This window comes from Simochromis diagramma, unplaced genomic scaffold (assembly GCF_900408965.1).
Source record: "Simochromis diagramma unplaced genomic scaffold, fSimDia1.1 OVJJ01000802.1, whole genome shotgun sequence".
NCBI classification, from domain to species: Eukaryota; Metazoa; Chordata; class Actinopteri; order Cichliformes; family Cichlidae; genus Simochromis; species Simochromis diagramma.
Window position 1 is genome coordinate 5,295,253 of NW_024387492.1, and position 27,227 is coordinate 5,322,479.

A 27,227-nucleotide genomic window follows, 5' to 3' on the forward strand; every position below is an offset into this window, starting at 1 on the left:
CTGGATGGTTCTCTCTCCCGATGTTTTGCTGGTCTGTGTTTAGAAAGTCCACGTTTGATTTTGGTGCAATGACTCTGTAGTAAGGGTAGAAAAACCCTATATAAATACCAGTCCATGTTATTGCAGCTTAACAAACAAGAAGAATAATCCAATAAATTATACCCAAAAAAATGGAGGTAAAATTGTAATTTTTCCTTTATGTCTTTAGGGTTTTTCTGATTCACTTCACAATTCAGTTTCCTTTTCTTCTTCATTTTCTTTAGATTGCAACAATTTATAACCTACTCTAAGCAATCTGAAGCCACTTTACATTTCACTGCAAAAACTTTACAATATTCAATGCTAACCAGAAAATATTTTCTGCTTTCGCTTAATAATAATAATTTAGAGAACAAAATGGTTCCCCTTACAATGTGAAAATATTTCTTTTCCTTTAAACCTTCCAGTCTGTTATCACATTCCCACATCTACTTTTCAAATTCTCAACTACTGGCTTGACAAGTATTGCTAATGAAACACTGTTGGCCTGAGCTTTGATTCTTTTTTTTCTTCCCTTTTTTTTTCTGAAATAAACTGCTGGAACCCTACTTTCATTAGACACCGCCTGGATCTTGGCATGGGAGTATGGGTCATACAAGGACATCCCAGAATAGGAAAAACAGCCTGGACAGAGCCTGAAGCAAAGCACTAAAGGTGGCAGAGATCCAGCTGAAACCACTACAGTACACCGGCCACTGGAAAGTTATTGAATACACATGCCGCAGGTACGTATGTACACCGATTATTGCAACAGAAGTTTCAGGGCTGTGAGGTGATTCTCTTGGCACATATGTTTACATCATGCTGTGTGGAGTTCAAGGTGAGGTAAGGCTAGAATATAAAGCACTTTTGACTATTCATTATTCATGGTCAAAATGCAGCCCTGCCCATAATGTTCGCCAAGCATTTGAGTAGGTTTGTAGTTACTAAGCAACCATCATGTAGTCCCTCTCAGGCTAATCCGTCTAGGCCACTTTGGCTGCATGGAGTCTTCGATGCACAATGGTACATCACCTTGGATCACCGGCATCCTTTGTCCGCAGCATTCTTTGATACACCTGCTGAGGTCTTTAGAGAGGGTGACTTCTTTTCTTTATCGCAACACATATCTGGTCATTTGGTCCTGAAGAATAACTAATCTGTTGTATTGATAAAGAGTCAGCAGCGAGAAGATAGGTCTGTTTTACAGTGTGCCACCGTTTATCAGCGTGCTCTGAAATGAGTCGTGCTGCCTCTTTTGACTTTTCAGCTTGAAGCTACACCAAAAGTTAAAAGAGATAAAGCCAGAACAAAGTGCGTCAGCGACACTGGTGTGAAAATGAAAGACTTATTTTGAAATGTCAAAGGACAGATTTATTATCCAGAAGAGATTTCCAGCTGGCCTACTAATGTGATTTTGATTTAGACAGGAATGTCACTCATATTTTGTTCATTTCACCCGGTTCACCCAAGACAGTCTTTAGTGTGTTTCAGAGATTCCTGCGATTAAGGCATGATAAGAGAGGACTTCTTGGGATAAGTCTTACTGGAATTGAACGTTTATTTAACCAACATGGAACATAAAATGCCATTAACAGAATTCCCACATTGCCTGCACGTTTCACCAGAAACAAACAGCGTTGGCTTGTGAAGCTCACATCTTTAGAGAGTATATAGGACAGCTATAGGTCGCTGCATGCCTATACAGGCTCCCTCTCCATAAAGTGCACATAAAGCGAGACTATACCATTTGGAAAGAATGCAGCAGCATTAATTAGCATGATTTACGGTTTGTTTTTGATTTTTTGTTATGACTTCTGATAAAGGCCATGCAGGCAGCACCTCTAAAGCTCATTTACTAATTCACTAATTCAATTTATAGCATGTGAACACAGACGTGCAGACTGTGAGTATTTCACAGAGTTTGTATTCTTGTGAACATTATTCGTGTACAGATTACAGTGCAGATAATCTGAGCACATTTCTGCCCAGTAGGTGTGTTGTGATACCGCCCCCTTGTTTTCAGTCTTTGTGCTAATCTCAGTCTGCTGGTTGTAACTGTATAGGGGCATGAGTGGTATTATTTAACTCTTGTAAGGAATGAATGTTTCCACAAATGTTTCCTGTGTATACTTACCTGTGCATTAAAGGTCACTTCACTTATAGGTAGTGCTGGGAAGTAATGGAATACTGTACCGGCATTACGTTTTTAAAATACAATTATATGAGTAACTGTATTCAGTTACAGTTACCGTTTAAAAAGGCGGTATTCAGAATACAGTTACTTATTTGAAATAAAGGCGGTGGTCTTTTCCTGTTTCATATGTTGTCCCCTCTCTATTTCTGGTAATTCCACGCCGGTGGAAACCCAAACAAAACACGCATTAAGAGGCTCTAATGCTTGTGCCTCAATCTCGCGGCCCATGTCGCCTCTACTTGCAGCCCGCATAATGACGTAAAGAAATATTTTTAAAAATTATTGTTCAAAAAATTATTTAATATGAAGGCAATAGGCAGAGTGTTACAGGCATAGCCTTATGGGCAGTGTAGCCCAGTTAAAAGTAAGCTATCTCTCTCTGTCTCTCGCTAGTAAAGTTGACCCAGACAGCAAAGTAAAACTAGTTTTCGGCTACAAGCCCGACATGGAACACGACATATTATGCAATGCAGCCTTATCTAATGTCCACCCTACTGTTACTCATTTTATATTAAGATTTAAAAATCTAGTTGGTATTGGTATGGCGAGTAGCCTTCAGTAAAAGTAAGAAATCACACAGCAATACTACATTCATGTAGTTGTAAAAAACTTGATAATATATTAAATAATCCAAAGTATTCAGAATATGTTACTCTCATTGAGTAACGTAACGGAATACGTTACAAAATACATTTTGGGGCATGTATTCTGTAATCTGTAGTGGAATACATTTTAAAAGTAACCTTTCCAACACTGCTTACAGGTTCTTTTGATAAAGTAAATGCCACTGTGTGATTTCAGATAATGGTTGGAATTTTTTTTTAGAAATGTTAAAAGTAGTTAACAAAATGGAATACTTTAAAGTGAGCCTTTATTGTGCTAAAATAAAGAGGAAGTGTTACTGTGCTCCACTGTTTTTGCATTTTCAGAATTATTTTATTTTGAATAAGTGACTTTGTGACTTTATTGTAATACTTAATCTATTTTTTATTCAATGCTATTAGTAACAAAGTTTCAACTATCACTTATTTGGCTTTAAATTTTTTGTTTGAATGATTACATATAAATGTACAAATAGTTCTTTTAATGTTGAATAGATTATATTATTACTTCATATCGTGTGTCATAGATTTACTTTGACTCAGTCTTCAACCTGATACAGTTACACACTTAATGTATCTGACTCTGCTGAGTGTTTCTGTGTATTTGCGATAAAACAAAATGTTGAAAAATGGTTTCTCCTTACACTTTTTCCCCCCTTTTTTGGATTCATGCTTTAAGTTTAAGCCATTGCCTCAGAATGCCTGAGCAAATATTTGCCAATGTATGTCCAACCCCCTCACCAGTATCAGCTCAACCTATGCACTGCTATCTGTCTGAAAAGTTACAAGGACTGTAATGGAGCATGTTGGAATGCTAACCTGTCAATAAACAACAAGATACGTATACGGCTCCCAGAAACCTTTGCACTTTAAATGCTGATATGATGTGGAAAGAGTTGAGCTGACCAAAGTTTTGCATTATTCAGAGTGCACTTTCCTGTTCCCCTATGAACAGTTTTCACCTCATATGACCTGCAAACCGGTTTATTTGGCTGATAGATCACAGACTCAGAGTCGAGTTGTTAAACTGTCCCGCCTACAGAGAATTCCTTTCCATGCTTGCAAGTTCTCAGAAGCAGTTTATGTTTCGGTTCTATATTTATAAGGCCCAGCTAGTTAAGTGTTAAATATTAATAGTAAAATGGTAGTATTTTATATACCATATGCTTTTCTCTCCTAAGCATGACTTTATTTAATCAAGAGATCAATAAAGATCCTTATGAAAATGCACACACACCTCTATACGAAAGCACTTTGAATGAACACACATGAATGAACCTTAATCATATCTTATATATCTTCTGGTCTAAATATAAAGTATTTATTTAACACATAAAAGGAAGGCAGTATTGTACTTTCACTAAAAGTGTAACTTAATTGGATATCTTCTGGTTTTCACAGACTATTTATGTCTTTTTTTTCTCTCTTTTTAACAAAAGTGGTATCAAGCCATGACTAGGTGTTGTTTAAGACCAAATAAAACCACTACGGGACTTTCCCTCAGTTAATACGGACTTAATACCAAGCCACCAAAACGTGGGGGTTTCCAGTGACTCAGACAAGACTGCAAGGAGATTATTACTTTTTTAAAATAGAATTAAAATATCACGATGTTTTGTTGTAGTTGACTGCAAAGAATATACTAAAAGGGCGGCAAGCTGATTATTGACAAAGCTATGTCTGTGCTACCTGTTCTCAAGTGTCTAGAGCATAAATTGTATATAAAAGGTAGATATAGCGACATGAGAGCCTTGGTTTTTAAAGCTCAGTTTCAAAATTTCAACGTTAGGCTGTGGCCATGCATTTTTTTTCTGGATCCAGAAGAGAAAGTGACCATATTTTGAAGAGAGGAAACAATTAAGTGCTAAAGCTTGAGCTAACACTATTAACAGGACACGACAGAGTCACATATACTTGCTTATTATTGCTAAGTAACATATTAATAAAATATTTGAATTTAATTCAACAAAACTGGAGAAAATAAACTTAAATAGGCTGCACCACCCTTGTGATTAAGAAGCTTCTTCTACATTTAATATATACTCTATGTGTACTGCATCCTGTACGTTATTATTTATTCATAATGTAAAGTTGGGCATTTCAATATGGGACTTTGGGAATGCTTTTTGGAGAAAGAAAAAAAAATAATTTAAATTTTTTTTAAAGGTACAGTGGGTAAAATCTCATCATTAGAGGTCAGTAGATTAGATAACAGTCAACTGATTTCTGTGTTCTTACCCCTCTCAGTTCAAATGCACAATCCTAGCTACAGTGGCTCCCATTCATCTGTGGTGACTGCAGGCTGCCAGTCTGTAAATATGTGTCATCATCTGGAAAGGCGGTAACATTTTGTCTGATACAAGTCAATAAGTAAATTAAGCTAATTCCTGTCCCATGACTTTGATACTGAGGTGATTTGTTGAGGGTATTCTGGACTTCTGCTGGTAAGGACTGCTGTTTTTGCAGCTATTAGCTAGCTGCTGTTAGCTTGGCTTATCTGCTGTGAGCCTTTGTTAGCTAACGTTAACCACCATTAGTGAAACTATCCTTAAAGTAGAAAATAAAATTGTTTAACATTTAGCAAATAAACTCTCAGACAATGTATGAATGTAATATTTTTTTTTATTAGAAAGTGTAATTTTGTTGGACAATTGAGCCCAACATTAGCCGGCATAGTTTTAGCCGAAAAACAGCTATTATTGTTTGACTGGCTTGTCGTCAGCTATCAAGAGATGGGAGACTTAGTAATTGTTACCATATTGGGAATAAATAAACATGTTTATACGTAGTTTCATTTGTTAAAACCTTAATTTCAGTGAAGGAGATGAGGCTAGAGGTGAAGAAAACAGACAACATTTTATCCAGATGCCGATTCTGTTCTCTCTTTCCTTCATGTTTTCCCTTCTTTGATAAAAGGGGCCCCTTTTCAGATAATAAAACTGCAACAAATTTCTCCATCTAAATTAAAACAACTAAACACTCAAAAATAAATACATTAAATTTGACTGACTGCATCTTTAAGAACATTTGTGCTTCTGGACAGAAACATGCACAAACATTATTGAGAAATTCAGTGATGGGTTTGAGCTTGATTACATGGAAAATATAGGAAATGAACTGTCTTACTCATTAAGACAACACTACAGCAAATGGGTACAACGTGGAACAAGTACTGACATGTGGACTTGTTTGTCTTAAGAAGAATGCAGCAGGAGACCAGCACATGAGAAGTGAAGTAATAAAGTCTCGGTGACAGGTTATTATTTGTGCATGCACACAGCTCCTTGTGTGAATGATTGACATACTTCACATACAGAAGCAAAAAAGGAAGTTAGCACTTCCTGGTCTACCAGTTACTCTTCACTGGGGTTTTGCAATACAAAACTAAGTAAATAATTTTAAAAAATAGATTACTGCTTTCTAATTTATGATCTGCTGCATAGGGTTTTGTATAACAGTGTTGTTTTTGTTTATTTGTTACCTGACAACTGCTAACAGCAATTGGAAGCCTTTGGCATCTTTGACAAGCCCATTTTTTTCTTACATCAGTGGTCAGTGTCAGCAATAAAAACATGGACTTAAACTTGCATTTTTTCTACTGGCTAGAAGTAGACCTTTGCCTCACTTTATCTGAAAACTGAGTAATGAGTTCGTAGTCTAAACCGGTATTTTTTTTTGTTAATTGTGTAAAGAAAAATAGAGTGGAAAAGAAGAGGAAGCTTTAGGGTTGGCCAAGTCTCTACTATACAAGAATAAGGATCATCAATCAGATCAACCTTGCATTCACAATGGATGCTTCAAAACACCAAGATGGCAATCATCTCCATTTTATGTTTGAAAAAAAAATCTCAAAGACTGTTAAAGATAAAAGCTTGAAAATTTCACTGGTCTTTCTCACCATCAAAATGAAACAGGATCTGCAATTTAGGGATACATACAGTACATTCAAAAATGTATGATTAGTGGTTAGTTATTTTATAGATTTAATTTTTGCCAAAGTAACAAACATGAACTCAGTAATGCGTAGCTCCGTTATTGTTGATCACTTCAAAAACTTGTTGCGGCATACTTGATGCAAGCATTTCTGAAGGACATCTATTGTCCATTTTTGTAAACTTCAGTGGCCATCCCCCCAAAGGTTCTCTGGATTTAGATCACGGGAACACCATTTTATTCTCCTGGAAGATGTCCCTTGTCCTGCGGGCATTGTGTACTGTAGCATTGTCCTGCTGAAAAACCCAGTCGCTACCACGCAGACGAGGGCCCTCAGTCATGATGCTCTTGGCAACATCTGGATATAGCCAGCAGCTGCACCTCCTGGAGCGCCATTGTTCCACTGAAGGAAAAAGCATCCGAGACCAGACGCGCCCACTCCAATGTGGTGCGTAGAAAACATCTCAGGTGGGATCTGCTTGTCATAGCAGTAATGTTGGAAACCATCAAGACCATGAAGGTTAAATTTTTTCTCATCAGAGAACAAAACTTTATTCCACCTTTCTACCTTGTCCCATGTTCGATGCTCTCTTGCAAAGTCCAAACGGTTAATTCGGTGACGTTTAATGAGTCAAGGAATTTTTTGATTTTGAAGCCCTTCAGTCTCAGGTGCTAGCTGATGGTTATGGGGCTGCAGTCGGCACCAGTAACAGCCTGAATTTGGGTTGAGGATCGTCCAGTGCCTTGATGGACAGCCAATTGGATCCTCTGGCTCAGTGCTAGTTAAATTTTTTGGGGTCTTCCACTTGACCTTTTTGTTCCATAACCCTCAGGATTATTAAAAAAATTCCAAATGACTGTCTTACTGCGTCCCACCTCCAGAGCAATGTCGCACTGCGAGAAACTCTGCTTATGTAGTTCAACAACCCGACCACTTTCAAAAAGGGAACCTTTTTTTTGCCTTTGCCATCAGAACATCATGACAGTGTGGCTACCTGACAGAAAATGACAATGAATCCACATTTTTGCACAGATTTGGCCTTTTAAAGGCATGTGGTCCTAAACTTTTGATCAGCTGTAAAACAGCCTGTTTTTATTTTAAGCATTGTTTTCAATGCTTGTCTCACTCCCAGTTCTTGCATGTTGAAGCTCTACTTAGAAACTTGTTCAGATCCAACCATGAAAAAAAATAGGATTTTTTTTTTTTTTAACCATTTTTCATCAGCTGATCTACACTATGGCAGCATTGACAGATGAGATGCTTAGCCACAAATTAAACAGCCACAAGGAGCATAGCTGCAGAAAGGTCTGATAAAGAAGGTGCCCAAGAAGTACAGGAAGCTGTCCATCCTAAGAAGTACAGGAAGCTGCCCATACCTGAGGCCTTGGAAATTGCCAAGCAAAGACTCACAGCCTTGGCCAACCGCTTGAAAAATCAGAGAGACAGAAGGCAGGAGAATAAACCAGATGTTCTCCAAAGAACCAGCCAAGGTTTACTCTCAGTGGCAGGGGAACAATATGAGAACCGCACCACCAAGTCTGGAAATGGAGCAACACTGGAAGAGCATATGGGAGAAGGACGCAGCACATAACGGCAATGCTCGTGGCTAATGGATCTAAGAGCAGACCACAGCAACCTCCCTGAATAGAGTCCAGTAACCATCACAATGGCAGATATCCAAGAAAAGGTCTCAAGTATGAAGAGTTGGACAGCACCAGGCCCCGAGATGATTCCCACCTACTGGCTGAAGAAGCTGACTGTAGCTACTGTATATATCCAGCCCTTCTGGTCCAGCATTTCTGCAAAGTCCCATATTTGAGCACACATTGATAAAAGAATGCAAATTTCAAAAAACAATTAGTGACAATTTCTGAATGGCATACAGTTGGTAAAACAACTGGTATGCAGTTCAACAATAGTTGAAAATGGGGGTTTGCAAATCAAGGGGTGGCAAACATGGTGGCATGTTTTGCATGAAGTCGGCAGAGCCAAATCAGGTTTTAATGTTGGGGCTCATTGGTGTATATTTCAATATGTTAATTCAGTAATATATTTATGCCCTGTAAAGAAGTCTGCAGTGATATTTGATGAATAGGTAAGATTTATAAATGTAAGAACAATATGTGTCCCAGCCGAAATAAAAGGACAGTTGATGTTTTGAACACCACTATATCTCATCAGCCAAGTCTTCAAAACCATGGTGGACGTTGGATGACAATCTCAGGTCGAACCATAATAACATACATGATTTACAACATCTTGCAGAAAACCTGACACAAAGTGCACATAATTCTTCTGAGAATTTTAATTGCAATATATAACATTTAAAACTGCTAAAAATCATACATCACTTGTGATAGAGCCTTCTATTTTATCTGAGGAAAAGCAGTGATGGTTGATGTGTCATTCTGTTTTGGGTGCAATAGTTGAATAAAATTAGAGGCTAGCAAATGCAAGCCATTCACTCCTTAAAAAAAAAATTAAAGCTGTGATCTATATCATAATCTATTTGTGTATGTGGATCTTCTATTTTGTTACTTTAGTTCCATTACCTTTATTGTATTTGTGTTTTTGTCTGAAAACAAGTTGGACTTCTCTATGGTCTATTTTTAAGGGCATACCTTTGAAGATGTCCTGGGGTTTCTCTCCCTTTGAAGTTGCAAAAATATGTATTACATTTCTTCAGACAATCCACTTTGCTTTTTTTTTATTTTTATTCAGGAGCTTGTTAAATTGTGCTTCTAGACCCATACTGTACTTATACAGGCACATATTGTGGTAAATCTGAGAGCGAGTTGCTTAAGGTTCTTAGTCAGTCTGCCCCAGGGCAGCTGTGGCTACAACTGTAGCTTGCCTCCACCAGTGTGTGAATGTGAGAGTGAATGAATAGTGGAACTGTAAAGCTCTTTGAGGGCCCCGAAAAGTGCTATATAAATGCAATCCATTATTAAGGTTCTTAGTGACGTACAGCAGTGTCATCCTCTCTGTTTGATTTCAATTCCTTTCATCAGAAAACCTCTGACAAAACTTTAACTTGCATTTCTTACGATCACCCTTTGTTTCAGACCCTCATGGGGCACCCCTGACAGGCTTCTGCATCTTTAGATCAGTGCCTCTATGAAATCAGAGGGGGGTGGTTGAATGCAAACAGCTTCAGTTACCACAACACCAAGCTACAGGGTGTTTAAACAGCTATTACTATGGAGATATGCCTTTCCACTCTCTGTTATATAATAAAGTTTAAAATTCATCTTTCTGAGGATAAAAGAGAAGTGTGCTTTAACCATCTAGAGCGTGTCGGTGTGTGTTGTCTCGTAGCCTTCGATGTTCTGAATAATCCTGTGGAGTTTATCTGGATATATAGTTTCAGGTTTATTCAAGATTATGTAATGATCGGCACATACTATACACTATTTTGGTAATTTAATATTTAATAAAATAACTGCTATGCCATGATTTTTTTCTGATGCTGCTCAAAACATATACACTTACTTATTTGTTGTTTGCTCATATGTTCTTAGTTTATCTTGGTGACGAAAAATTATCTGACAGGCCCCTGCTCAGTAATGTCATGAAGATTGTTTTCTTTTCTAGCACGAGCTACCCAGTGGAGTTACTACATATCACAATCACTGCAAACCAGTAATCATATGTGCTAACCCTAACCCTTATCCCACCCGCACTTTGGGAGAGCTGCACCAACCATTGTTAGCAAATGGTGCTTTTCAGTATCAAACTAAAACAAATACCTAAATCCCAAATGTCTACTGAAACAATTTAAAATATAAAATTAAATGTGATTCAGAACATGTTTGCTTTTCATGATATCATTATCATATCATAAAAGATTTGAAAGGCTTCCTTTTTATTTATAGTAAGATGTGTCCACAGCATAAAAAGCATAACCATGGTTATTTTGCTGGCTTCAGTCATTTATATGGTGTAGGACTTATATACATCAAACTGTCAATAAAATCTGCATAACTGCACTGTTTGGATTTGGCTGCTAGACCATGTTAAATTGATGATGTGATTTTAGTGCACTGCTCTGTTGACTCCAGAGGATTGAATTGCTGCCATCCTGTCACTACAATTGGCTATTGTCTCTGGAAGCAGGCTTAATATTGCTATCCACCATTTATTTTTTTGCTTCTTGACCTAATGAGCAACTGTGTCGACTTGAGCTTGTCAAGCTGAGCGATCAGGAGCTTGTTCTGGTTGTGTTTGCAAGTGCATCATGGATAAATCTCTGGTCTTTGACTGAAAAATGGTGGGACCAGTGCCAACTTGTGCTAGAAAAGCTGGCGCTGGTTTAGCTCACCCTTTACTGTTCTGAAATCATTTGCCTGTATGGAAACAGAGCTATAATTAGCAAGTAAATGACCACTCTGATTTATCATTTATCAACAGTTTTGTCTCACTAATCACCAACATATAAGATCTGCAGGAGTTAGAATGTAATGTGAAGAACTTTTTAATAATTCCTTTAGAACCTTAACAAAGAAAGCCCTGATGACGGAGTGGGGCATCAAGCGTTCAGCGTTAAACAGTGGAGGAAGATAGTGTCCAGTCAGGTTCTGTGTGGATGCTCCTTAAAAGAAATCTGAATGTCAGCCACACCAGCACCAAATATTAAATCCCACAAATAATTGAAACAATAAGTTGGTTTTGACATTTTGCCAAATGGCTAAATTATAAGAAATCAAAATCAATACCAATTTTTGCAAATAACTGCAAAAAAATGTATATGTTCAATATCTGCAAGCTGATTGGCTTTATGACACATCAGGTGGTTAAATCAATATTTGCATTTAAAATAACTCAGCTTTGTTGTCAACTAGTAAATCACAGTAATTCCATTTGTTTGAAAGGTGTTTATAATTATAGAAGAACTAGAGACAGAAGATTACTATTAATGTGAACTAGCACATTTTCAGTTTGAGTTAAAAAAATTTTAATCTGGAACTAAGGTCATTATTCAGTTCCTTTAAACTAAACTTTAATTGGTGACTGAGAAGCATGAACTAACATGGCATTATATGTGACTGCAAGTGCTGACCTAATTATTGAACATTCAGAGCAACAATTTGGAAGCAAATGTTTTTTAAGTGCCTAAAGGCAGCATGCAAGCTTGTGAAATATGGCAAAGCAGCCTGTATGCTGGACTGCAGGTATTTCGTTTGTAGAAAATCTGGGCATTCACAGAACCAACCTAAATGAAAGACAAAAGCTCACAATTTTATATGACAAAGCAAAGTTCTTCATTTTATGGAATTTTTGAAACTTACATTCATTAAATTGCAACTAATTCTCATTAGAACATATTGGTAGTGCAATCAGGCCGTATCAATTCAGTGGTTATTAGCTAACGTATGCTAGCATATGTTTTCCCACATATTACATATGTAATAACACACCTTATTACATTTCAAAGTGATGCCATTATTTAAAAGTGATTATTTTAGAGTAGATGAAATGAATAATTAAAACATAAACCTCTAACAAAGATTCAATATAAATCAGACACACTCAAATTCTACATTTTTAACTTTTTGTCATCACTGAAGTTTAAAGCCTAGCTGCAAAGCAGAGGGATGTGTGTATGAGAGAGAGCCTTTTTATCTAACAGCAGGCACTTGCTCTGATACTTAGGTAAAGCAGCAGGAGGGATGGGGCATGGAGGCAGAAAATACGCAGAAAGCTCAGGTTCACATGAGGCCATGGTATTTCTGTGGAACTGCTGCATACAAGGAAGAATACAGTTGTATATGTGCTATGCGTGACAGGAAGAAAGAAAGAAAACAAAATGTGGGCAGAATGGGGTTAAAGGAGGTGAGCAGGTGGGACAGCATAAATAACAAATTAGTTTAAGGGACAAAGAGGAAGAAAGATTGTGACTTTCAGCCCTGGATTGTATGGGGGTGGGAGGAAAGTTCCAGTCATGCTGCCAGCTGCGGTGACGTATTTAAGCTCTACTGCGTGTTGTGCTTGAGAGCACATGGACTGTACACACAGACACACAAACATGCTCCAAACACACAGCAGGATGTAATGCTTGATCTGTGGTATTTGTGAGCATTGATAAAACTAGACCCACAGGACACTTGTCAGAACACAGATTAATTCATTTGGCCTAGTAGATGGCATTACATAACACTGGGGTTAGGTTAGCAATGAGAGAAGAAGATGCAAAGAAGATGAAAGCGATATAAATAATAAATAATGGAGCACATGTCTGGTGCAGTCCTTGAGCTGGGCATTGTCAGCAGGAACTCAGCAGATATATACAAGTACAGAGAGATTAATGAGAAAAAAAAGACATACTGAGTGTTCTTTTGAAAAGGCTGTATTTGCCAACTGCACACTGTGTACAAGAAGGACTGCTCTTTTATTATGAGATTTCAATCCTGCAGTATTTACATAATCCATAAGTCCCTTAACTTTAGTACAAATTACTTGGTGGAGTTATATGTGAGCAGTCAAATGTGCAGTTCAGTCAGGTCAGACTTTGACCTGCCCCCAACCCCCTCCCTCCATGCGGGTACAAAGTCAGCGTGATATCCTTTTGTGGCCATGTGAGAAGCGGGCAAGTTATTATCCAGTAAATGTACAGTGAGTGAGCGAGTGTTATGTATCCTGTTGCCTGTATGTCTACACCAGAGTGTTTCCAATGGTGGCAAAGCTTCTGAGGAGGAGAATATTCCCGTTTGTTACAAGTGGGAGGAAAAAAAGCTTCAGACAAGTTCTCGACCCAGTTCTTCGTCTTTCGCACGATAGATGTGATAAAATCTGACAGCTGATAAAACGGATGTCAGTCTCACTGTTTTCATAAATATTTAGTTTGAAGTTTTAAGTAACTGAGGAATCATGGTGGAAACTACTGTCAGACATTTAGAGACAACTTTCTAGTAATTAGTAGTTGTCATGTAAATGCAAGTTTATGTAACATGGGTTGCTGTTATTTTTATCCCGTGGGATTATTTGTCATGTGAAGCTGCCTATAGTCACCCTCCATAATCCCATTCAATATTTATTCTCCACATAGTAAACAAAGATTAATCTTAGGTTAAATTAAATGTTTATTAGGTTTATTAATCTCCTGGTCTTTCACTTGACTGAGCGTTTTTCAGGCTTTACCATAATCTTTATCCTATAGTAATGTGTTAGACGTGATGTATTATGAGCACATTAGCACTCACAGAACCAATCCTGCTGTTTGAATAGTTGCACTGTTGCAGTGTTAATATGTAACCATAACCTAGAAAACAGCCACACAAGTAGGACACGAGCTGACCATCTATAGACTGAAACAAACATGTAAAAAAGGTTAGTAAAGAGTATACATTCATTAGTTAATCTACTGTTTGCACAAATCTAGTGTGTCACGTACTATAGCATCTTAAACTAGGCCAATATAAATAGATACTGGTATTGGGGTTGCCACAGTTTTTTTTCTTTTAGTTTCTTTTTAAGTCTCTGAACCCTGTTGCAACTCCTCATTGCTCTTAAGTGTAAAGTTTCTGTGACAAAGTAGAGAAACGTGAACCACCTGCTCATCAGGATCATCAAGCTGAGCTCTTATTGTGTTAAATCCTTCCTCAGGTAACTTAAAACAGATTGGATTAAGGCAAGCAAGGTAAACATGCTGTGCGAGTGTAGTATACAAGTGTAATCCTGATCAAGCCAACGGAAATAGCCCAGACAATCCTATCACCCTGCCTGCTCCTACTGTACATATATTAGATTAGCATTTGACCACCTTAAGTATAAGAAAACAGGCCAAAAGGTCACATTTGTAACTATGGCTCTATTAGAGGTTACTTCACCTAGTTACATATGCCACATGTTAATGTGGTCTGACCTAGTGACATGAGGTATTTTAAAAACAACTGTGACACATTTCCATGCAGCGTGAACATGCAGACACTTACGGGAAATGGAAGACATTCCCTGACAATCTTGGTTAAATATTTCACAATCTGTTTTCCTTCCTAGTTACACATCCCATATATGGTCGAAATGAATGCGCTGAATCTAATAAAGCGTTGTAAACGTGACACTTTGTTCTGTAGTGTGAGATTTTATAAATGTAAGTCATTTGCACAGAGGGTAACAGAGGGTAGGGACAGATTATATTGTTTGTGTGGTCATTTAAGGTGAAGGTCTTGTTGTTTTTGTTCAAGCCATAACCTTGACTTTTTTTCTATGTAAAGGAAAAATGCCCTCCCGCTGATTAGAAGCTCTTGTGACTGTTAAGGGCCATATATAGAATTCACCTTATTCAACCCCGGTGTAAATCACAGGTTAAACCGCTGATATCACTATATTATTTAGAGTATTTGCACCACTATAAAAATCAAAATGTAATGATAAAGCCACAATAAAGAATATCAGTGTTATGGTCTCAAAAGGATTTTTACTTTCCTGAGATTAATAGTAAATAAATATGTTCTAAATAATCATTTTTTGTAACAGCATCTTAGTGTGTGTTTTGAGTATGCCTACATTAGCTATTAAAACATGCATTGTCTAGTAGGATGTGCTAAAATTCCAAAGGCCCTGAATCATGACCAAACCAGCTCCTTCTAGGGAAACAAGTAATGGCGTGTTTGAGTCAAGTTAGCCATACTGAAGATGACATATAAACAGAAACAACAAAAAAAGTCACTAAAATGCACTTTAGATAAAAAAATTCACATTGTGCATGCAAAAGTGTGTGATACTTTTATGCATTTTCCACTTTTTATTTTTCACTCATACATTAATCTACACATCAGGTGGCGAGTAATGAGCAGAAAATGAAAGCATTTCAGAGAATGAGGTAATAGAAAGTTCATCTGAGGTAACGCTGTCCACGAAGGGCACGATAAAACCAGTGTGCCCTGCTGTGCCCTGGATTTCCCTTTTGAAAAGCTGCCAACCTGTCAGCCCTCAGTGTGTGTCATGATACGCTGCATGAACTGGAACGGAACTTTGTGTGCGCGTGCTCGCAAACACTTTTAATATCAGAGCAGCTGCGTTTCAGTGTCTCTAAACACTCGTACAAGTTTCTTCAGAATTTCATTTTCGGGATCAGCTTTTGTTTGCGTGTCTGTGCATGTTTGTGCTTGTGCCCTGTTTGAACATTTCCGAATGGCCCCTGTGCGTTCCTCTGACCTCAGCCGGTACATGCCGTGTTTGTTGATGTGTGTTATGCAACCTCAATCAACCACTAATTCAGAGTCATCTGAAGTAGCAACATTCACCATCCGCATACTATAGTATTCGGTTGCCTGAATCCACTCTGCCATCGTGTTACTCGCTTTATCAAAGCTTGACTGGCAAAGATTTCAGACTGCATGAGTCATAAGTGTGACATTGTTGTGATAAGGTAAATCCTGCTATACATTATAAAATGTCTTCAGGACATGACATGTGGATTATTGATAATGTTTCACTGGATAAAGACGTCCATGTGAATGCTTGAAAAAAATCTTTTCAATTCTCCCCTGACTTCTAGGATCACAGGAAATGATGTCATTCCACATTCACTGTGGTTCAGTATATGTGGCAGAGTAAAGAATCAAACTAAACATTTGTTGAGAACGTCCACAGTACCTAACAGAGTTTTATCAACAGCCTATAAAATGGGCACCTGCATAAATACATATAATAAAAAACCTGCTCTTTTCAAGTGCTCATGATTGCATCTTGCTCATTTGCAGATAAATAACAGCTTGCAGAAACAAAGACAGAACTCACTGAATTTGCATGTTGGACCTGCATAATGTCAGTCTTGTAACGTGGGCGTGTTACCCCTTACAGCAGAGAGGTGGTATTTAATATCATTCCATTTGTCCTGTTTGTTGCCGGCAAATATCACATTTTGACAAAACTGAGAGTTGCTGCTATGTAACCATTTCCATTACTGGAATAAAATATCAACAAAATATGAATTTCTAGTGAAAATTTCAAATTATTTTGCCATGTTCGTTGGGCATTTTAATTCATTTACACCTTACCTGTTATCTCTTATTACTTGGGCCTATTTTAGCTTTACCTCGGCTAACCTCTTCCTTCAGACAACATGTCTCTTAATAATGTTTCTTATCAGCATTCAATGGATAATGCAGACTAAACAAGAACTGTCAGAACACATTTTTACGTCATGAAAAAAAGCAACGCGTTAACTTGCAAAGGTAAAGAAGAAAGCGATCTAGAAAGGAAAGACTGCAAAACAATGAGTGTGTTTCATTTGTATTAAAAGAAAAGTTATAGACTACAAGGAGACGTGTTTAACAGATATCCTTATCTTTGCTGAGATTTGCTGTATCTGTTCAGAAACACCCAAAATACACGTCACATCAAGGTCTGCCACATCAGCATGTCACTTTGTTTTTTTCTTCTTTTAAAAAAAAGCCATGTGGTTAGGGCATGAATAGTGTAAGGACTTTAAATAATCCATTTAAGAAAGGAACAGTCTGACAGTTTGGATTGTGCACTTATTCACTGTGTTGTTCACAGCTAGACGAGGAGATTGATTTCACGGTCACATGCGTCTGCTCCGTGAAGCTAGAGTAAGCAGTCAGTTAGGCTCTCATGAAGACTTGTTTAACATGTTGTATCTTCTGTTCAATTACCGACAAGCTAAAACTGCAGTTGTTGTTTTTCTCTCTCTCTTTTTTGTCCCTTTGGGGACAGGGTAACTAAATCCAGATAATCCTCATGCTGTAAAGCAGCTGTGAGATCCAGCTGTGTAACATATGGACAAATATGGGATCTTGATCTTCTCTTCTATTTCCAGGAAAGAAAATCTGCATATTTTCCCCAATGGACCAACTATTTCATTATATTCATTCATAGAGGCCAGACATTTAAAAAAAAAACAAAAAAAAAAAAACCCCCATATAAATAAATAAATGTAAAAAAAATGAATAAAGATCTCCCTTGTCTCAGCATTGATGTGGTCTTGGGTGGCCCAGAAGCATGCACACAACTTGCAAGTTGGGTACAAAGAAGAAAAACGTTCCAAAGGGACACAGAAAATGCTTGGCAGACACCACGAGTCTGCCTGCTAAACTACAGTGGCTTGCAAAAGTATTCAGCCCCCTTGAACTTTCGCACTATTTGTCACATTACAGCCACAAACATGAATCAATTTTATTGGAATTCCACGTGAAAGACCAACACAAAGTGGTGTACACGTGAGAAGTGGAACGAAAATCATACATGATTACAAACATGTTTTACAAATAAATAACTGAAAAGTGGGGTGTGCGTAATTATTCAGCCCCCTGAGTCAATACTTTGTAGAACCAGCTTTTGCTGCAATTACAGCTGCCAGTCTTTTAGGGTCTGTCTCTACCAGCTTTGCAGATCTAGAGACTGAAACTCTTGCCCATTCTTCTTTGCAAAACAGCTCCAGCTCAGTCAGATTAGATGGACAGCGTTTGTGAACAGCAGTTTTCAGATCTTGCCACAGATTCTCGATTGGATTTAGATCTGGACTTTGCCTGGGCCATTCTAACACATAGATATATTTTATTTTAAACCATTCCATTGTAAATGGCCTGTATTTGTATAGCGCTTTTACTAGTCCCTAAGGACCCCAAAGCGCTTTACACGTCCAGTCATCCACCCATTCACACACACATTCACGCACTGGTGATGGCAAGCTACATTGTAGCCAAAGCCACCCTTGGGCGCACTGACAGAGGCACACTGACACTGGCTTTATGTTTAGGGTCGTTGTCCTGCTGGAAGGTGAACCTCCACCCCAGTCTCAAGTCTTTTGCAGACTCCAAGAGGTTTTCTTCTAAGATTGCTCTGTATTTGGCTCCATCCGTCTTCCCATCAACTCTGACCAGCTTCCCTGTCCCTGCTGAAGAGAAGCACCCCCAGAGCATGATGCTGCCACCACCATATTTGACAGTGGGGATGGTGTGTTCAGAGTGATGTGCAGTGTTAGTTTTCCGCCACACACAGCGTTTTGCATTTTGGCCAAAAAGTTCCATTTTGGTCTCATCTGACCAGAGCACCTTCTTCCACATGTTTGCTGTGTCCCCCACATGGCTTGTGGCAAACTGCAAACAGGACTTCTTATGGTTTTCTGTTAACAATGGCTTTCTTCTTGCCACTCTTCCATAAAGGCCAACTTTGTGCAGTGCACGACTAATAGCAGTCCTATGGACAGATTCCCCCACCTGAGCTGTAGATCTCTCTTGTCTTGGTATCTGGCTGGGGAAATTCTGATACCCCAGGAGGTGCCGGACTTTTAGGTTTTAATGTAGCTCAGCGGCTGGCCACGAGTAATGTGTCAAATAAACATCTTGTGAACACATCTTATGAGAGTTGACTTCGTAAGAGAAAAACTTCTGCACACGTATGTTGTGTAACTCATTCTCATTTAGAATATGTCTGACATTTTTGAACTTTTAATTAGGTAAAATTCTAATCTGTCACAATCTTTCTTCTTCCTTGGATCCTTTCCAAGAGGAATTTAGCCTCTTCCAGAGAAAAAAAGATCCTTATGTGCTCAGTGGAAAGCTCATAATGTAATAATAACTGGCTTGAAATCACTGTAAGTGATGCATGCTGGAAACTGCAAAACAGGCAGATATCAACATTTTCAGGCAGTGTGCAAAAAGGTGTTTTGAAAATAAGGCTGCAGATGAGTCATGGCATGCATCAGACACACATTACAACACCCTCTGCCCCTGTTCTGTTATGATGTTTATGAGAGCAGGCTGTCCTGGTTTTTCAGGATGTGAGACGTGTGCTTATTGAGTATCACTGTTTGAACTTAGCTCACTCCATCCAGCTGAAAGTAAATCTATCACCTTGGTTGAACTTTATGGATCCCCTACGCATTGACGTGCAGTATTACAGGAATAAGACAGAATCCAAAGGTTAATAATGGTGTGGTTTACAGGATTGTCAGGGTTAAAAACATACAAAGAAAAATCTGTCCATTAAAAAGTATTTACCTTAAATAACCAACAATCCTTCCCAATAAATCAGTCATCTCCTTATAAATAAATAAATAAATGTCATATATAGTTACAATTATTTGGTAAGACTCAATGAAAAAACAAACATATGCCCTTTTCACTTTTAAGCATGGATAAAACTGACTTGGACAGTTGAAGTTTATAGATACAAAAACCTGAGATTCTTGACTTAGTGCAAAAGTTTAACACTTCATGACAATAGTTAACAGAGGTACTGCAGAGTGTGCAGGTAGGGTTTTTAAGAAAAGCCAACTGAGAGTCTGTGACAAAGGAGAAGAGAGACATGGATGTCATCTCAGGCAGGATGACATCCACATGAACCTACATTTCCCTAGAGTAGCCAAGAGCCTGAACGTCACATAGACATCATGATCTGGTGGAGAACAGAAGGATGAGCCAGTGCTTTTAAGCAAGAGGCAAGTAAGGACCAGGAGCCAGGAACTTGTGCTTATCTTCTGTAGCAAGCAAGCACAAGACAAACAACTAAGGGGCCCCGAGAGGGCAGGAAAGATGGGAAACAACAGATAAAAATGCTGGGCAGGTGCTGGAGAATGTGGTAACCATGAAACTTACAAGTTTCACTTTCAATCATGGTTCTCTTTCATTTTCATTCAGCTTTAGTAAAAAAAGAAAAGGCTTGGTTAATGCTGGGAAAAGATTAAAGTTTGACTCAAAACAGACTATTTTGCAACACTAAAATGTGCAGCAAAAATCAACTTTCGGTATTTCAGGGTCTTTATTGGACCAGTAGTTGTCTCTTATCTTTAAAAGGTAATCACAGGACATCACAAAAGCATGCTCAAGTAACCTATCCTTGAATTTTCTGGGGGAGGACACTCAAAGCAAAAAAACATTTTCAGGGTACACTGGCAGCACAGTGGTGAACTGGATAGCGCTTTTCCATCACAGCTAGACGGTCTTAGATTTGAATCCTGTTTGGTGGGTTCTCCATGTGTTTATGTGGGTTCTCTCTGACTACTCGGGTTTCCTCCTACATGCATGGGTTAGGTTAACTAGCATTTCTAAATTGGCCATGTCTTTGTGATAATACCTCTGATAGACTTGCTCAGTAATGTCTGTTCTGTCAGTCATGAAATAAGGAAAATTTCAGTATGGTTATCATGGCATGGGTGAGTAGAGTTTATAAGACCATATGGTCAGAGGAAGTCACGAGGGGTCAAAAAAAAGAAATGATCACGCAAAAAACTAGACAAGAGTAAATCCCCAATTGGCTTTCAGCTATTAGTGAGACAGAGAAAACCTCAAAAGTCAGATGACCCCCTACGAGCAAGCACTTTGTGACAGTGGGAAGGAAAGAGTCAGAACCAGGCTCGGGGTTAGGGGTTAGGTTGCTTGATATCTAAGAAAGGTCCAAATATTTTGATGGTCAACAAAGTACTCCCATTTTAAAAGTGAATTCATTCCTAGATAGATACCTCAATAAATTTACTGTTACTTTACCTTAAGTTTAGTTTTTTTGTATGTTGCCAAATGTGGTCAGGATTTCACTTCCATTGAATTTAGGCAAGTGAAAAGCTTGACTTTCTAGTCCTCAGGAAAACTTGCTTCTGGCCACAGGGGCTGCTATTGTGAATGTGCAGCAGATGTTATGTGGTGTTCCTTCAAATGACTGAAGCTTTAGTATTGTGTTACTGTGCCTACAGCAACTAATTAACAGCATAATTTAGGTGCTTGTGTTGATGTTACATAATGGTCATTTCTAAGGGGGAGGATGCCAGATAGTGTGTGAATACACCACAAAATTACTCGGCTGTAACAATAAATGAATCCACAGAGAAAACACGGCTTTGCTTTTCCATTCCTTTTTTCTTATTCACTGTTCTTTTCTCACCTCTCCTCTGCGCTCCCATTTACTCCCCGTCACATCCTCCCTTACTTTCTTTTCTCGTCCTGTCCTCTTCTGCCCTTTCTTTTCTCGTCTTATCCCCGCCTCGCCTTCTTTCCTTCCTCTTTGGCTGGGGTCCCAAAGTTTGTTAAACCACTTGGTTTTACTTCGTGGAGAATCCTTTATATAAAAATCTATAAAGCTTAGATTCTACATAATATCTGTACATAAATTCACTTTTATATTCAGACATTTTCTCAGTTATTTGATTTTACATTGTCATTTAAACAAGATTAATTTTCAATTTTGTTCTGTAGGTAGAGAAATGTGGACTTGCTCATGTGGACTGTTGTACTGGTATCCAGACCTCTGCTGCCTCCCATACGCTCTCTGTGCAGGTCTTTCCCCACAGAACGACCAGATTTCTTGGACCCAAAAAGGACTCTTTGAGCCAACAGAGGGGACATGACCCCAGTGTTAATTCCTCTGTTGATGGTGATGTCCTTTATTGATGTGGCTTTTAAGCAGCGTCACCAGAGCATGTCAACAATTCACCTGAACTGACCCTGAAAAGCACACAAACAACTGTAACTGGAAAACAGTTGCATCGGTAATGAAAAACTGCTTTCACTGAATTTTAAAAAATGCTCAAGAATACTTGTACTTTTTGTAGTTACATATTGTTTGCTCATTAATATATATCAACTTCAAGGCTGTGTCAGCTTTTGATTCTATTATTAACCAACCAACCATTATTTCAAGGTCAAGGGCATGACAATGTATTGTATTAGCTGGTGACTGCCCTCTTCTGGAACTGAAGAAGAATGTGGTGATTGTGTTGATATTAGCATTTAAAAATAATTTCGACACATTTCCGCTGAGCCCAAAATCCCTCTCTTGTTCAGTTCAATTACAAAGTGGCCCTGAGTTTTTCCTTTAAAGCATAAATCTAACGTTAAGGCCTTGCTTTATTTTCTGAAAAGAAGCCCAAAGATAAACTTGACTTTGAGACATGCAGTTTTGTGGTAAGATCCTTCTTTTGGATGTCTCCCTATGCATCCTAAGCAGAAAGTGTCCAGGCCAGTGTTTCTAGTAATATTTGAGCAACATAAAAGAAATGACTCAATCTGAGCCTTAATAAATAAAACGGTGGACTGCAAATATATGGCACTATCAATTACATAGTGGACACAACCACTGAGTCTGAAACATACAAAATACCACAAATTAATAAAGGTGCAATTGTGATTTGTTATTGTAGTAAAACAGTGACTCAAAAATTGATGGGGTCTTTCAATGACGCGATCGATTTGCTATATAGTTATCATATCTCATTAAAATTACTCATACACGCACCTGCCACTTCATTAGGTACACCTGTTCAATTGCTTATTATCACAAATATCTGTAGGGATTAATGAAATATGCTGATTCTGATCAGGTAATTCAATGCATTTAGGCACATAGACATGGTGCAGACGACCAATTGAGGTTCAAACTGAGTATCAGAATGGGAAAGAAAGGTGATTTAAGGCGCTTTAAATGAGACATGGTTGTTTGTGGTTAGCTTGAGCAATTCAGAAACTTGGTCTGCTGGGATTTTCCCCACAACCATCTATAAGGTTTTCACAGAATAGTCCAAAGAAAAAACACCTACCTCTTTGGCATCAACAAGATGTTTTCATCCAGAGTTCAGAGGAGAATGTCCAGACTGCTTTTAGCCAAACGGAAGTTAACTGTAACTCAAATAACAGTTGCAAATAACTCAAATAACTCGTTACAACCAAGATAAGCAGAAGAGCATCTCTAAATAAAAGCATGTTGAACCTTGAAGAAGATGGGCTACAGTAACAGAAGAGCACGCTGTCTTCTGTCAGCCAAGAAAAGGAAACTGAGGCTATAAGTCACAAAGGCTCAACAGAATTGCACAGTGAAATATGCAAAAAATCTTGTCTTGTCCGATGAGTCTCAATTTTTGCTAAAACATTCTGATGGTAGGCTTAGAATTTGGCACAAACAACATGAAAGCATGGATTCATCCTGCCTTGTAACAAATGGTCAGGCTGCTGCTGGTGGTGTAATGGTATGGGGGACCTATTTAGGTTCCTTAGTAAGAAATATATCTTGTGTCATTGCTGCAGCCTGCCTGAGTATTGTTGCTGACCACATTCATCCCTTTATAACCACATTGTACCCATCTTCTGGTGTGGAATCTATCATGTTAGCATTTTAATGAAACGATGCTTGATGTAATGAGGGTGTGTAAAAGCTATACGAGGCAATAGACACAATCTGACCTGAATGCCTAAAGCACTGAAGGGAAAGTTAGTTAGTTTCAAAATGTCTCCACAGTCTAGTGACTGTAAAATTTCATTCCCAATAATGATTAGTGATTTGATTTTTGGCTTTTTTGTGACTAAAAAGAAAACCATGTATCAAACCCTATTAATATTAATTCCATTTTTGGCTTTTGCATGTTTGCAGTACAGTGTTTCAGTGCTTAATTCCCCATTCACTTTGGATGCAATTGATAGTGCTTGGGTGGCTGGCAAGAACCCTACCTCACTGATGCCCTTAATCACCTCATTCTGCTACTGTCTCTCACACATGTACCACAATACACACACACACACACACACACACACACACACACACACACACACACACACACACACACACACACACACACACACACACACTATAGTGACATGAAACTACTTGGGATATTGTGCACAGATGGTTAACACAATAAAAAGATAAATAAAAATGAATTAGCATGAGCTGCCCCTGCAGCCACTCATTCATTTGGTCTGGGATTTTGTCTGCTCCGAGTGTGTTGACAAGTGTAAATGGGAATTAATCAGTAATGTCTAACCGGATTACTATGATATTCAAAGAATTTAAAGTAAAACAGCCTTTCATTTGTTCTTCACATGAAAAAGTAGGTCAGGGTTAAGGCTAGAGTGCTAAAAGTATGGTTGGTTGTGATAAACCTTTTGCCGTGGTTAAATACCAGACAGATTTCCTGCCAAATCATTCAAGCACTGGAACCCTTATTGGAGGTTGTTGGAGGTTCTTGGTGTCGCAGGCATCCTTCATTCTAACCTCCAGGATCTTATTTGCTTATTTACATTCCTTCATATAATCACTGGCTATGACACCTTGTTTTCTCTCTTTCTTTGCATTTTACGTGCCACTCTTACATTGGAAAAACTCTGTATACCATGCCATACTTGTGCATTTAAAACTTTTTAATAAAGATTTTTGTTAAAAATCTGGTTTCTCAATAAAACTCAGATAATTTAAATGGCCTGTATTTGTATAGCGCTTTACTAGTCCCTAAGGACCCCAAAGCGCTTTACACAACCAGTCATCCACCCATTCACGCACACATTCACACACTGGTGATGGCAAGCTACATTGTAGCCACAGCCACCTTGGGGCGCACTGACAGAGGCGAGGCTGCCGGACACTGGCGCCACCGGGCCCTCTGACCACCACCAGTAGGTAACAGGATGAAGTGTCTCGCCCAAGGACACAACAACTGAGACTGTCCGAGCCGGGGCTCGAACCGGCAACCTTCCGATTACAAGGCGAGTTCGATTACAAGGCGAACTCCCAACTTTTGAGCCAAGATCGCCCCATTTAAGTACAAATCGTTGTGTCATTACTCTTTTAAATTGTTTTTGAAGTATGTCTACTTTTGTTTTGTTTTTTTTGTTTTTTTGATGATCACGGAACCAATTACCACTTTATAATGATGGGATTTGTTATACGGCATTTGGAAGCATTTTCTTTTGGGGTGGGGGGTATACTTGCTTGTTTTAATTCATGCTGATTACAGCTGGATTAACAGCTTTATGCGCCTTATTAAATTATATTAATATTGACCTACAGGTCTCAGTTGACACAGAATTTAAATTACCCATTTAATTTTAACAGCAGCTTAACTTGTTTGTGTACCTTTTGCAACGTAACTGTTTAAATATGCTTACTGAACCATGTGTTTAGGTGTTGATATTTGCTTAATCCTAAAAGAGACTTAAAGGCTGTAAAAATAATAATCCATGTGGGTGAAATGCGAAAGTCAATCATTCCATGGCCCTTAAACTTGAGGGGAGAGCTGAACTCAAAGCTGACCCTTTTGTTATGTACTCTTTCCTCTTTCATCCTAAATTTTAGGCCTTTCCTTATATAGTGTCATGTGTCCTGCTTTTGTACTTCAAAGGCCTTTCAGCCAGCTTTCTCCTAATGTTTATACTGATCTTCTGTCTTTGCATTTAGAATTTTTTTGATGTAAAATATTCAGTCTTATAAATTAAAATTAGAAGTGGCTCTCTTTCAGCAAACTTCATTTCTAGCCCTGGACTGTTTTATCTTTGTACAAGATGATTTGAAAGTTTACCATACGGATAACAAAAGAAAATAACAACTTCCATATTGAGTAAAAGTTTGGGTTTAATCACTTTTTCATCGCCCAGGGGTCCAGTGTGAAGTTAGTGTGTGATTACTAAGAGTTTTTTTATTGTTTGATGTAAACGTGGTGGGAGTTTTTACATATAGCAGGTGGTATTAGCTCCAGATCCTATCCCAGATGTCATACGGCAAGAGACAGGGTACACTAATTTAGGTCATTTAGAATCACCTTTTAAACTAACCTTACTAACTGCATGTCTTTGGACTGTGGGAGGAAGCCAGAATACCCAGAGATAACCCACTCAAACACGGGGACACAGAAACGCTCTGTCATGTCACACTGTGGAAGGCAGGAGGAAGGACCCAAATGCAGAACTCTGAGTGCACGGGGATGAACTCAAAAAAGCAGCTTTATTTTGCTGTAAAACACTTGAACACTACAAAACAAAACCAAAAACAGGAAAACTTGAATAATCAGACACAAAGAGACGAGGGAAAGCAAAACTAGATGCACTGTCGCGGTACAAGACAAGGACTATCAAAATAAAACAGGAAACACACGACAAACACAAAGGCACGGACTTGATACTAACAGTGGGGAACAAGATAATAAACATGAAGGCTAAACTAAATCTACACTAAAAATGAGGGGCACAGGAACTAAACCCCCAGAACTAGAATACTTGAGTATTACTAGGAAGGAAGGAAGGAAGGACTGAGATGACTAAGCATAAACGAAAGATAATCAAACCAGGAACAACAATTGTCAAATATAATTAAACTCAGAATGGAAACAAATACCGTGACAGGCCCCAGCCTGATGCTGGATTCAGACCGAGGGAACAGTGCTAAAGTAGGAAAGATATGATTACAAGGCTTGATACAGAATTTTCTTTATATTTTCGTCCTTAACAGGTTAAACCACCAATAGCATACATGTGATCTTGTGAAATTTCGCGAGTCCAGGGAACTAACCACTCTTACTATATTGTATCATGTCATCTCAACAAGAATAAGTTGTTGAATTTCATGCAGACACCACATGATTTAGTTAAATTCACCACAGAAGCATTGAATTATTTTGTTCAAATTACAAGGCAGACTCTTGTAAATGTAACAACCACCCAATTTAATTTTTTTGAGTGTAGATCTAGATGAGTATATTTCTCATGAGACAAGCAAATTTGAACTGTAAATAGGAGTTAAAAATAATGAAGGCTAAAGG

At 38.3% G+C, this 27,227-nt stretch overlaps 1 protein-coding gene across 1 annotated transcript in view; it reads left to right on the forward strand.

The window, feature by feature from the left end:
• The first annotated feature begins 517 nt into the window (after positions 1 to 517).
• Positions 518 to 27,227, forward strand: part of LOC120724938 (mitochondrial basic amino acids transporter-like) — a 74,637-nt gene continuing 47,927 nt past the window's right edge. The window contains exon 1 of the mRNA XM_040017475.1: positions 518 to 764. The gene's annotated coding sequence lies outside the window, so the exon portion shown is untranslated. The remainder of the gene's footprint in view (positions 765 to 27,227) is intronic.